This window comes from Delphinapterus leucas, chromosome 21, assembly GCF_059928025.1.
Source record: "Delphinapterus leucas isolate spDelLeu-1000000601 "Yukka" chromosome 21, BTC_Dleu_Yukka2, whole genome shotgun sequence".
NCBI lineage: Eukaryota > Metazoa > Chordata > Mammalia > Artiodactyla > Monodontidae > Delphinapterus > Delphinapterus leucas.
Window position 1 is genome coordinate 13119312 of NC_143149.1, and position 13919 is coordinate 13133230.

Sequence of the window (13919 nt, forward strand, 5' to 3'; positions counted from 1 at the left end):
TCGCTGCTGCTATGAGGCAGTGAGCTGGGAGGAAGCAGCACCTTCCAGGGGACCTGAAGGGGAAAGAAACAAACCAGCAGACAGGATGGCAAGCCACTGACTGAGAGGCTATCTCAGGATGTCCATTTTCCCATCTTCCCACTGCCTATTTCTCAAACTCTTTCACTCATGTATGATGTCACCCCCAAGGTCATCTAAGGGCAAGGGTCCTCACTTCTCCTTTGTAGAAATCCATTCAGACATGTGATTGCGGGTTAGCTTACAACAAATCAAGGCTGCCCATGAGGAAGACAAGAGAGCAAACCCCTTTCTTAAATAGAACAGCCAATGCCAGAGGAAGGGCTGAGTCCAGAGCCTGACCCCAGGGCTGGCCACCAACTTCTATAAGTGAGTTTTATCTCTGAAAGGAAAGCAAATCCTCCCAACCAGAGAAACTGCCCAGGGGCTGGAACACAATGGTGGGCTGGCGTGAGGAGCCCTTAGAAAGGCCCAGAGCGTGGATGGGTGGGTGGCCATCTGGGATGCAAGGAATGCTTGAAGCAGGACCTGTCCAGCATTCCCCAGAGAGAAAAAAACCACCAAGCACATAGCTCTCCTCCCTTCTCTCTTCAACACAGATACAGAGACCTGTCAGGCACATCCACTTGGGAAAACGATAATTATAGTCAGGCCCTGCCTGGTGAAGATATGCAGGTCACCTAAAAGCCTCTCTGTCAGGGTGAAATTTTAGTGGCATGGATTTAAGAGGAAATGTTTCCATTCAAAAAAAACATTCCGAAGAGAAGCAAGATGTTTCCGCTGGTCTTCAAACAGCGATTCACTACTGTTAAGTGGTATCTAGATATGAGTCACGATGGGGCAGGGCCGTTTCCCAGGAAGAGCCAGAGAAGGGAACAGCCCTGGACAGAGCAGACCCACAGTCAGCCGGCTCTGCTTCAGCGGCTGGAGACCAGGCGGCTGTTTGTTAGGCTGACCCCAGGCTTCTGCGAGAACCAAGACAGAAGAGGCTCCTGCAGGCGAGGCTTCCCGCTCATCAGTGGGTCTGACAGCCATGTTGTTTCAGCTGATCTGGGCACAGGGAGGGTCCTGATTACGTCTGGGGGCCTGCATGTCACAGAGAATGACACCATGGTATGGGGCAGTCAGCCAACACAAGAAGAGCCTGTTATGATAATAGCTGGAGAAGAAATAAAATTCCTGTGGCCACTAAACAATCCAGAAGAAAAGATTCTCTACTTTCCTGGCATGCGATGAACCACAAAGTAAACCCCGAAGCAGAAGGCTCCCCGAGAGGAGGGGACAACAATCGAACAGGAAACAGGACTCACGTCTTTCACAACGACCAGGGCTGGACCCAGCTGGCAGGGGCCCTCCTCTAAGGGCCTCAGGACCGGGAGGAGGTCCATTTGTTTGAGCAGCTGCACACAGAGAAGGCACCGAAGTCCTGGGGTCCCTTCAGATGCTCTGTCCAAAGCTAGCAACTTCCGGTAGTGGCCATGGGAGGGGGCAGAACAGAATCATGAAAGAACGCTAGACCCACAGGCACGGAGCTCTCTGTCCAGGTACTGGCTGTGCCCCGTGAGCTGCAAAACCTGAGCCAGCCCCCTGCTGCCTGCGTAGGCCACCGGGGGACAAGGAAGGGAGGGGGAACAGAGGGAAGCTCCGCCCCCTTCTGTCTCCAACACCACAGAGCATCTCCAAGGTGATGCTCAAGGAGGCAAAAGCTGGCCAGGCAGTCCTGGCACTTGGGACTAAATAACAGGATCCCACCCACCCAGAAACTCCTGTGATGTCAGGACATAAAAAGAAAACAGCCCATTGTTAAAAAAAACAAGCTATAACTAGGTCAGGTCAGTTCATTTTCTCCTGTATTTATGTATTTCCCACCTGCTCCAGAAAGGGCCCTGGGTGGTAACCTGTCCTTCCAGCAAAGTGACAGATGGGGTGAAAGCCCCTCCCAGAAAATATATATCTAAGCTCTCACTGTCTGCCCTAACCTGTAAGAGTTAACACACCTGCAGAAGTTAACTCACCTGCAGGAGTTAACTCACCTGCAGGAGTTAATGCACCTGCAGGAGTTAACGCACCTGCAGGAGTTAACGCACCTGTAAGAGTTAACACACCTGCAGGAGTTAACCAAACTATGCAGGGCCCTGGGCTCCAGGAGCCAGAGGGGAGAAAGCACTGTGTATGGGCTGGAGCACAGAGGGAGGGCGGTCCAGCGAGCCGAGAGCCAGACAGGAACAGGCAGAGGCAGCTGGGGGTGGGGAAACGTCAAGGCCCGGCCTGTGCTGGCAGCACTCGGGGTGGCGGGTAGGTTAAGGACAACAGTGACATAGACAAGAGGCCCCGACACGCCTCTCTCCCAGGAGAGCTGCCTGGCGGCAGTCTGAGCAAAGCTAGTGCAGGAGCCAGAGGGAAGCAGGACCAGCCCTTGCAGCTCCCAGAGGTTGCAAATGTCAGTGACCTGGATAAGCAGGCTGAGGGGACACAAGGTTGGGTAGAGATACTTACACCTCTGAAAACAGACCAAGGTTCCAAAGGGACAGATAAACCAGAGAAATGGCTAACAAAGCAGGGGTGAGTGGAACACAGAATAAAAGGCAGATTTCTACCCAGAGAGAGAGCAAGGCCAGCTACTCCCAAACTTGGGAGAAATCCACTTTTGAGTGTTGACAGATCTCAGCTCTGGGGACACCGTCAGTGGTGCGGCAGGAAAGCGACAGGAGAAACAGAGAAAAGGTTTAAGCAGGATTTGGCTCACTGTGTGAGAAGGGATGAGGGAGGCCTCGGTGAGCGAGGGTTACACCCAGAGTTCAGGTAACTATAAGAGGTGATTAGCCCTGGGGAAGCTAAAGACAAAACGAATCTAACCAGTTACAGAGGATTATAGAATAATGACCCAGTGTTTAAAAGAAGGAAGGGAAAAAAAAGAGATTGTCCCATCTGGCCGTACCTCCTCGGAACAGGTGACGCTAGTTGGGGGTCTTTATTTTCCCTTTATGTTTTGTTTAAATTTTTATTATGAAAATTTCCAAATCTATTCAAAAGTATACAGGGTAGTATAAGAAGCCACCATGTACCCATAATAACCCCAGCTTCAGTTTCAATAATGATCAACATCTTGTCAGCATTGTTTCATTCTTAAAAAACAATTTAAAAGCAAATCCCAAACTTCTTATCATTCAAGTGACACTTCTGAGGCCCGTTTTAGCTCTACGATCCTACAGCTTTGAGAACTTAGTTAAGAGGAGTAAAATGGGCACAGATGCTGTAACCTGCCACTGATCAAAGGTTTAAACAAAGAAAGCCAACTCAAATATTGACTTGAAGTGGCCAACCCAGCATGATATTTAATTGTCATGCAAGAAAAAGGTACATATGTACACACTGAGAATATTTAGGTAGCACCCACTCTACATCAAGCACTGCCTGAGGCACAGGAGTGAATGAATAAAACAGAAAAAAAATGAAATCCTTGTCCTAAAGATGCTTCTCTCTACATTGTCAAGTTTTGGCCAAAGGCAAAACATCTTCCAGATTTAACCTGGCTCTCCTAAAGTCAGAGGCTAATTTGACACGAATCACAACCCAGTGTCACAAAGCAGTGTCTATCCCCCCTTAACTAACAAATCCCTTCCTTTTAAAAATGGCATTTGGAGGGGTCTTGCCATACTGGTGGCAGAGAAGGAGTTAATTTTATGGCTCTTTAAACTTCTGACAATGCATCAAAAATCATAAGTAAATGTAACCCTGATATGTAGATGCACTTATTTATAAACTGTACACATGTACAAATATTTTCTGAACATTATGAAACATACAATTATGAATTTAAAAAGAAAGCTAAAAAATAAATATCTACAGAAGTTCTAATACATCCACCTGCACCCTTATAGATGGTCTCCCCAACCCGGGGCACATGCACCCCATCTTGGAGACCAGCGCCCCACCTCCTCTCTGTCACCTGCCTGGCTAGAGTCTCTGTCAGTTCCCGACTACGGGCAGCGGTAAATACAACTGCTAACCGGAGCGCCTGCAAAAGCCCGCGGCGCCCAGGACGCAGGGTAACAGTGCCGGCCCAAGCTGCACACGGACTTTCTATCCAGGGGGAGACAAAAATACTCCGCATCGCCCTGTGATGGAAAGAAGCGTGCCGGGGAGGGCAGTACAGCACACGTCACAGGCACCCGGGCTAGTGCCGAGGCCAAGCGGACTGAGCGGGCTGCTCTGGAGGAAGGAGACTCTAGGCAAGGGCCCCGGCAGGCTAAGGGCCTGGCTCATCGGAGGCGGTCTGTCCCGGGACCTCAGCTAGAGTCCCTGCGTGCCCTGCAGAGAGGCCCTGGAGTCTGACGTGCTGCTCTCTGACTCATGCCAGGAGGGGAAACACAGCCCGGCACCGCCTCCGGCATCTAGCCTGCTTGGGCTGCTGGGCATACCCTCTGCATTGCGGGTCCCTCCCCGGTGAGCTGGTTGGTTGGATGGTGTGACAGCAAGGTCCCTGCCAGCTACTCAGTCTGGGGCGCCTCCAGAGATTTTCAATGCCTTGATCTCAGCTACAAGATCTAAGCCTTGCACAGGATCATAACAAACAAACCTGGAACGATGAAATGTACATTCTTGTCTGTGAGACATCTGTCCATCTGAGTGTCTCCTGGTCTCAATCAATCATCAGATAACACTAAGCACTTACTGGCAGCGAGGCCCTGTGTTAAACGCTGCTGAAAACAGAAACAACAGTGACTAGGTCTCCTAAATGCACAGAGCTCAGTGCGTGGCTGGGGGACCTAGTGGGGAAGTGAGCTATGCGCGTACGAAGAGGCAAAGGAAGGGCGGTGGGGGGCGCTCAAAACGCGGGGTAACCAGTGCAGCCTGGCACCAAGCAACTGGAAAAGAAGGAGGCCAACCAGCAGAACAGGGTTCAGGAGAGCCTCCCCGGCCAGGCGCTAACTCTACAGTTTCTGAGTTAGGGGTGAGGGCTCTTGGGGTAGCAGCTGTCTTCTAACCGGAATGGGGGTGTTTCATCATTTTAACCACCAGTTGCTGTCAGCCGAGGGTTTCAGTGAGTGATGTGGAGTCTGAGGACGGCGACGGTCCCTCTGGGGAAAGTACCTCTGAAGAGTGGAGCGATGGGCAACGAGGGCGGGATGAAGAACGTCACTGCAGACGGGGGACGGTGGGCACACAGGCCCGGGAGGCTCGTCCGGGGCACGGGACGGTGAGTCGGGTGGAAGACAGAGTCATGGGTGCAGAAGCCTTGGTTCAACCCTGTGCCACCAGAGTCTCTTTCCAAAAGTCCCAGCTTGGGCTTCCGTGGTGGCGCAGTGGTTGAGAGTCTGCCTGCCGATGGCAGGGGACACGGGTTCGTGCCCCGGTCCGGGAGGATCCCACATGCCGCGGAGCGGCTGGGCCCGTGAGCCGTGGCCACTGAGCCTGCGCGTCCGGAGCCTGTGCGCCGCCAACGGGAGAGGCCACAGCAGTGAGAGGCCCGCGTACCGCAAAAAAAACCCCAAAACAAACAAAAAAAAGTCCCAGCTCGTGGTGGTTTGGGAGACTCATGGGAAACAGCAGGTTGGAACCAGACCCCAGAAGCCCCCGAGAGCCAAGCTACGTGAAGACTTGGGGCCTTCCAGAGGGGCCCTGGAAGGCTTCCGGGAGGAGGAGGGATTCGATCCGAACTCTGTGTTAGGAAGAGTCATCATCCTCCCCTTCTTTTTTTAACTAAGGACTTTTGCTGTCTAAACTGGAGGTGACAGACTCTGGATCAGGGCAGTGACACGGACAATGAAAGGAAGAAATGTGTGTGTGCTGGGCAGCACGGTACAGAATAAGCAGGACCTGCTGACTGGCAGGATCTTGGGGCACAAGATGACCCCGAGGTCCAGCCGTTCCTCGAACAGGCACAGGGCCCAGGGACAAACGCCATTGTGTGTCACGGCCCGAGGGGAACACAGTTTGTGTAACCTTGGTAAGTCACCTCCTCTCCTGCACCAGGTACTGCATCGGGCGATGAGTGAGTTAGGCTCAGGGACCCGGGGAACCTGGGGTGCGCTGGAGTGTCTCAGAGGTGAGGAAGCCGCCGCGTCTCGAGTCTCTGTGATCTGGGATTCCCACCCCTCCCTCCTTAAACCATGGCAGCCCTGCTTTTATTTATTTCATATATTGGGGTTCTGCCTAAAATTGTCCTGGGGAAAGGAGGCCATAACCACTGGACTATACCTCTGTGCCTTCAAACCCTGCAAATCCACAATTCTATTCTCTTGTCTATTAAAAGTTTCCAGCACGATCTAGAACAAGACTAACTTCCAGGGTAGGCAAGGCCTTTTACTCTTTAATTTTCTAGAACGTCACAGCTGGGTAACAAATGATCTCATCACTCGCCGAATGGAGCTGAATCAAAATCCGTTGTCGTTTCAGCCCGCTGGTAGTAAAGACAGCGTGTGAATGAGATCGGGGGTGACCACGGAGCAATGATACGGAAGAAGAACCAGCTCTGTCCTCAGTCTTGCTGGATAACCTAGAACTTACCAGGCCCCCCCGGACTAAGAACCCTTCAAGTTCAAGAAGCAGAGCCAAGCCATTAGGCGCTCCGGCCCTGAAGCCAAACTGCCGAGGTTCAAACCCTGGTTTGGGAGACTTAATCCCTGCACCTGTTCCTTTACCTTCCGTAAAATATGGATAAAAGTAGGACCTACCTTACAGGGTAGGTGGGAGGATTAACGCGTTAACAGATCTGAAGCACCAAGAACAGTGCCTGGTGCTATGAGCTGTCATCACCCCCTATCCTGTCCACTCAGCTGACACTGCCTTGCTCTGCAGTTGACAGCTGAGCCTGGAGGGAGAAACGAGCTCCTATAGGAACTTTCTCTTTACTCTGGTTAACAAAAGAATAAATGGTACTCAGGGCATTTTGGCCTTACGTATATGTACATTTTCCCCACAACAAACCTGTGGGGAAAGTGCCAACTTCTACAGCGGCCAAATAGGTGTGCAAATGGACAGATAATACATTTATCAGAAGTCCCTCTAGAATGAGGAAATGGTGCAAAAGGCAGCCCACATTTCCTCCTGTGATGCCCTAACTTCTTTTCACTTATCTTTCCAAAGCATGAAATCCTTATTTGAACAGCTTTTGACTAGAACACATGAACCCAAAAGTCCATTAAAACCATACACTAATAAAAATAATTTCCAAATCATTGTCAATTTCAACAATTTTAAAGCAGAACATGCCCAAACTTAAAAAAATATATACTGAAATATATAAGAAGCTTGGTGAACTGCTCTGAAATAGACAGCTGTTCCTAAATATCCAACAATAGGGGAAAGGTAAATAAATTATGGCATATCCCATAAACCATATAAGGCAGTCACCTTCAAAACTCATTTTTTTCAATAGTATGTAACATGAAAAAAATTGTTCACGATATAACTTAGGTGATTAAAATTTATCAAAAATTTTATCTTCTATTAAAAATATACACTTAAGCTTAAAAAAAATCTGGAAAAACACAAAAAGGAAATACATGAAAATGTTACTAATATTCAATCTCTTGAAGAGAGGTTTTTGTTTTTGGGGGTTTTTTTTGGCCGTACCATGTAGCTTGCAGGATCTCAGTTCCCCGACCACGGACTGAACCCGGGCCACAGCAGTGAAAGCCCAGAATCCTAACTAGTAGGCCACCAGGGAACTCCCAGATTTATTTTTTATAGTTCACAAATTTTCTATAACAAGCATAGATTTCTATTACAACATTAAATGTATATATTATAAAAATGATGTCTTATTGTATACTGTATTTATATAAATATATAATTTTATTTATACATACAGATTTTCTGAGGCAAATGGTTTTGACTTAGATATTAGACAGCTTTCAAATTTTATTTAAAACTTGAAAACTACATGGAGGCGCCAGTCCTGAAATCTTAGATTCTAGAGACAAGACGCTGGCCTCCAGCCAAATGTATTCTTCTGCAGCAGGGAAACAGAGTCCTCACCCCCAGCTAAGTTTTTAGCCAAAGAAAGTGCCATCCCTCCAAGCCGGCCAAATTTCAGGGAAGGCTCTGTCATATTTCTCCTTCCCTCTTGATTCCACAAAAGTTATGACTAATAACTGTGTCACCTCCAACACAGTCAAGAAATTCTAAATGTTAGGATGTGAGAAAGCAGAAAAATGAACCAAACTCAAATTATGTGACCCTTTTCTCTTGTCACTGTGGTACAAATTATGTATCACCTCGAGCTTACACAAACTAGGATTTCTTAAGAGCTGGCATTCAGCATTTTAGATGAGGAAAGGGTGAGGAAATGGCATGGAGTTGCGGACACAAGCACTGGTAAGTTTGCCTCTACCTTCTAGTTCATCACGTACAGCTATGACTTCGGGGCTTGTGCTTGTTTAAAAGCTCTCCAAAGCTCCTTTAAGTACTAGAACGTTGAAACTCAAACTCAACCCCTGGCACCTTCTCTGTTCCCTGAGACTTGGCCTCCAGGCAGGAGCGTCAAAGCAAAGTGACTCTAATGTGTTTGTCTGCACATCAAGTTGGACCTATAACCTTCAATAAAAACTCTGGCATCTTTGATCTCCCTCCTGACTGGCCACAGCCTGTCAGACAGCAGGGCTTGAAGAGGACTTAGGATAACTACAGCTCTGAGCTGCCTTAAAGGATGTTCTTTTGTATTTTCTAAGACAGGGAGTCTAACACATTGCATCATCCAAACAATACTGTTCACAAAACGTGATTAATTCTGTCAACACTGACAGAATTTGGTTATAACAGATACTAAATGCAAAAGAATAATGGACATAGGTGGCAAATTTGCACAATAAATTCAGCAACCGACCTTAAAAAATTGTCTATTCCCCCAAGGTTACCGAGTATCACATCTAGAAATTACTACTATTCCTACAGTCTCCCTCTTTCCAGAAAAGTGAAACTTGAAGGGAGAGAGGAGAAATCCCCAGCTGTAATGACAAAACATGATCTTTCCCCAGGCCCTCCTCCAAACTTCCACAAGACAGCTACATCAAAAACCAAAGATGTAACCAGCCCTGGATATCAAGCAGGACACCGTGGCATGCGGTACACTGTCAGCTATTCCAAAGCTCAACCAGAAGCAGAGACAGTTATGAACACTTGACCTTTGTGATATAAACAGACACCTGTCTCTACCTGCCTTTGTCACAAGTATCTATCTCTTAAATGCCCCAAATTCAAAAGCCCAGAGATTCTTTTTAGTCAGGCTGCCCACAACGATAATAAAAATACTGCTAAACTATGCATAACAGAGACGGGAAGGAAATAGGTCAACATGCTTATAATTGTGAGAGAAGGGCAATTTAATAAAAGTCTTTTCATTTTACAGCAAATGCAGAAAACAGAAATCTGTAACACATGGTCTATGATGCGTCTATCTTATTTTAAGTGGGGGAGGGAGGTATGAAGTGTGCTACTCCTCAGGGTTTGCTTTTTCTAGTCACGGAATTTTAGCTGTGAAAGACTTTGGTCGGATGCAGTTTTTTCCAAATGAGGAGTCAAGTTTCATACTAGGAAGGGATTCTCCCAGTTGAGTCAGAATAAGAAAAAAAGTCTCCCAGGACTGGCTCTACCCTGATGGCAAGCGAAGGTGAAAGTCCCACCTTCTGAAGCCCACCCAACCAGACTGTCAACTCAGACCTTAAGTTTTAAGCCAATCTAACTTGCCACCTCCATCTGAAAACGCTGCATCAAACCAGAGGTTTTGACTGGCTTTTTGTTTGTTAAGTGTTAAGCAAATAATTGTTTACATTGAGATAATCACAGGTGAAATCTGTGTCAGAAACTGAAATTTAACCAGTTTCTCTTATGCTAAGCAAAGGTCAAAAATAAAAGTAAGAATATTAACAGTTAGGGCACTCTGTATATTCCTGCATCAACAAGAAGCTTAAAAGTCTGAACTTTCAAAGGCAAGGGCACTTTTATAATGGTCTTAGTTAAGCTCCATAACCTTGAAAGTGAGTGGGGTGGGGAAGGAGTCTGCAATTCTAACGTACACACCGATTAGCATGAGCATCTGTCTCTCGGTTCTCATGCACGTGTTCATTCAAGTCACCGTCTAGGCTACAAGGTAATAGATAACATGATTTTTGCTTCCTAATTTCAAAACATGCCAGGCTCTTTAAATGACTCCATCACGGCCACGTGCAGCGGATATGGGCACTCCTCTGCAGGCACCGCGAGAATTTCCACATGGTGGCAACAGACTTTTGATGCTGCCTTTGACCCTCCCGCGGGCGCTGCGCGCAGGGGCCACCGTCGCGCAGGGGCCACCGTCAGGCCGAGGCTGGGAGACCGCCTGCTCCGATGCTTCCACGCGCGTTCCGAGAGCGCCTGAAACCCCGCCACGGGGGCAGGAAGGAGGCCGCGGCCCAGAGAGCACCGTCACGGCCCCGCGGGATCAGCGCCTGGTATCTGCAGCTCCGGGTCCGGCTTCCCGCCGGGCCGGTCCCCGCCGCCACACAAACAAGAACCCGGTCCGGCGGCGCGCGTCACACGCACCACGCCGTGCACCAGCCCCAAGCCCGCGCCGCCCGCGGGGAGCTGCGGGCCGGCATCCCCGCCTCCGGCACGGGAAGCGGCGGCGGCTAGGGCGGCCCGGAAGCCTCCGCTGCGGCGGGAACCCGAGGAGCCGCAGGGCAGAGGCCGGAAAAGCGGAACGTCCCTGCGAGCCGAGGCCCTGTTCGCGTGCCTCCGCTGCGGCCGCAACCTCCTGGGCTCGGGCCGGCAGGGCAGCCTCAGCCCCGCGCCCCGCCGAGACGCCGGCGCCACAGCGGGCACGGATGCGGCTCCCCGCGGCAGGAGCACTCACCTCCTCCACAGGCTCAGCCGTGCACCGCCGGCTGTCACCGCAGCCCACTGCTGACCCCAAGCCGACTTCGGATCCTATTTAAGGGGGCCGCCGCCACTGTGTGGCTGGCTACGCCCCAGGCCCCGCCGCCTTGGAGCCAGGCTGCGGCGGCTGCTTGTGCCGCGGCCGCCCCGCCCTCAGGCCCCGCCCCGCCCGCCGCGCGCTCGCCTTCCCGTCTGGTCGCGCGCATGCCGGGAGGGCACGGAGCGTCCCAGGGCGCACGTATCTCTAGTCGTCCGAACTGCAGTGGATTTCATAATGAGTTCGAGGAAGGGCAAGGGGTAAATTGTGGTGGCTCAGCCCGGAAGGCTGCGGTGCTGCGGCGGCCGGGAAACGCTGTTTTGCGTTTTCCACCCGCAACCGCGTGCCCCGCTGACTCCTTGGCGGGAGGGGCTTTTGCAGGGAGGGGCCCTGGGGGCCCGAGGACTTTCCTTTCCTTTTTAAGTTGGCAGCGACGTGCGTAACCCCTTTTAACCTGGTTTCACTACGGCCCCCACATAGAGTTTCGCCACACTCCCTGGCTGGGAAGGCTCTGGTCTGGATTTCTGCAGAGCCCTGGACATGAAGCAACCCGGACAGATGAGCCCAGGTATAGGTGGAGCAGAGCGCATGCTCGACATGGCTCAAGGGCAGTGTTCACCTGACAGCTCTTGTGGCCTGTCCACTGCTCAGTCCTGGCTGTGCTATTTTGAGGACTTCTGTCTGCGAGCATGCGATGCTGATTTGGGGCTTTCAGAAGCCAACGCAATTTTTTTCAGGCTCGGAGCCCAAATGTTATTTTTCCTCTTAGCACCTGTGGCCTGCCAGTATCCTTAACCTCTAATACCGGTGGTCCCGGTTACAGTGGCGCTTGTGCCCCGCAGTGCGTGGAGGGCTCTTATCTAGTACTGCTTGGAATTGGAGGCAGAAGAGTTATTGTTGTAATAAACACCTGTAATAATGACAGATAACTTTTACTGAAACATTTCACACACATTATTTTATTGAATCTTCATCATAACCCTATGAGGTGGGTGCAGTCATTATTCCCTTTTCACAGATTCAGAAACTGAGGCCCAGAGAGGTTGAATGCTAGTGAGGGCAAAAGTCACTGGGAACTCAGGCAGTCGGCCTCCAGAGCACGTCCATAATAGTCAGGCCGTGCAAGTGTACTTGTACTTAACATTCTGGTGAACTTGTGCTCACGGAGACCTCAAAGCGGACTGCAGCTGACTCCATGATAATCTCCTAAGGACTTCCCCCTGGGCTTCTCTCACTGCTCCAGAAGCTGATGGTGAGGCAGCCCACACCCCGGCGGCCTCTGTAACAGCTCACTTCTCCTAGGCCCCCTTCTCATCTAGATCTGCTAGATCTTGACTCTCCACTTAAAAGAAAAAAATGGACTCCACTTTCGTTTGTATGGGTTTCCACTTGCTAATCCTGGATTTAGATCTCTACCTGTGTCTCCTTCTCCGCACCCATAATTTCATCATTTCAGCCCCTCCTTTGCCCCCTGACTTCTCCTGCCGGTCCTTCAGCCCCGGTGCCTCCTCAGATGCTTCCCAAGGTCTGTGGTGCAGTAGTTTGCTGGGGCAACCATAACTAAGTGCCACAAACTGGGTGGCTTAAGCAACAGAAAAGTATCGTCTTACAGTTCTGGAGGCTAGATGTTCAAAATCGAGGTGAGAGCAGAGTTGGTTCCCTCTGAAGGCTGTGTGGGGGAGACTCTGTTCCAGGCCTCTCTCTAGAGCTGTCCTCTCCCTATGTCACTTTGTGTGGCTTTCCCTCCATATGTGCCTGTGTCCAGATTTCTCCATATAAGGACACCAGTCCAACTGGATTAGGGTCCACAATAATGACCTCACTTTAACATGATTACCTCTGTAAAGACTCTAAGACTCTATCTCCAGATAAGGTCACATTCTGAGGTCCTAGGGATTAATACTTCAACGTATAAATGGGGGGGCGCCCTCAATTCCACCCATAACATGTCACAGTTGTCATTGGCTGCCTCCTCTTATCCCTTCCCTCTCCAGGGACACTTTTCTCCTAATGAGCATGCCTGTCCCTGGGTTCTAGCCCTTAATTCAGGCTCTAGACCGGGAATGGCACACAACCGGGGATTGCATCTCGATTCCTAGCCTGCTGGCAGAAGCTACTCTGTGACGCTGGGAAGCAACTTCACTCCCCAGAAGTTCAGGTTTCCCCTCAGGAATTAAGGGGGCTAGAAGAAATAATTTCTCAGGTCCTTTTCGGCACTAACACTTCTTTTTAACATCTTTATTGGAGTATAATTGCTTTACAATGTTGTATTCGTTTCTGCTGTATAACAAAGTGAATCAGCTATACATATACATATATCCCCATATCCCCTCCCTCTTGCATCTCCCTCCCACCCTCCCTATCCCACCCTTCTAGGTGGTCACAAAGACTTTTTAAAAAACCTTTGCTCTGTAATCATTTCAAAAACTTTCACAGTTTATGGGGTTGTCCTGTGACCATCAGATATAGACATGATGGGTGGCAGTATTGCACAGAAGTTGAGAACACAGGCTTTGGGATTGGGCCAAACTGCATAAAGCCCCATTCCATCCTCTGTAAAACGAGATTAAGAGTACGGACCTTAGAAGGGTGTCACAAGGACTGCCATCCTCTGGCCTCAGTCTTCTCATTAAATGAAAGTTCCAGACTCCACAGCTGGGGGTTCCATTTTGTGGCTCGCGTAGAAGTAGGAATCCAGTCTCAAACCTCTTTTCTACTTTATTTCTTCCAAAAGACTCTCTACCTGAGCGACCAAGAGCCAACTGGATGTTTCAGTGCAACGAATTTCCTAACAGAAGCTTGAGTCTTCTCAGTTGTTCTCACCCCCATTACATTTTGGCTTGATTAGAATTTTGTGGCTAATTCCAGCTAGATCTAAATCTACATCAATCTTCTAGAGAAGCTAAAGTGAGTCAAAGTCCTCCTTTGGAGACAAGCTGAGGGGCAGGTTGACAATGGCCTTGTCTCCAAAGCCCTCACTTACAGTTGCCCCCTGTGAAGTTGTGAT

General features: G+C 49.7%; 1 protein-coding gene across 1 annotated transcript in view; it reads right to left on the minus strand.

Annotated features, from left to right (window-relative positions):
• ACSL1 (acyl-CoA synthetase long chain family member 1) overlaps positions 1-11018 on the minus strand; it is a 73924-nt gene extending 62906 nt beyond the window's left edge. The window contains exon 1 of the mRNA XM_089903653.1: positions 10853-11018. The gene's annotated coding sequence lies outside the window, so the exon portion shown is untranslated. The remainder of the gene's footprint in view (positions 1-10852) is intronic.
• Positions 11019-13919: the final 2901 nt, after the last annotated feature.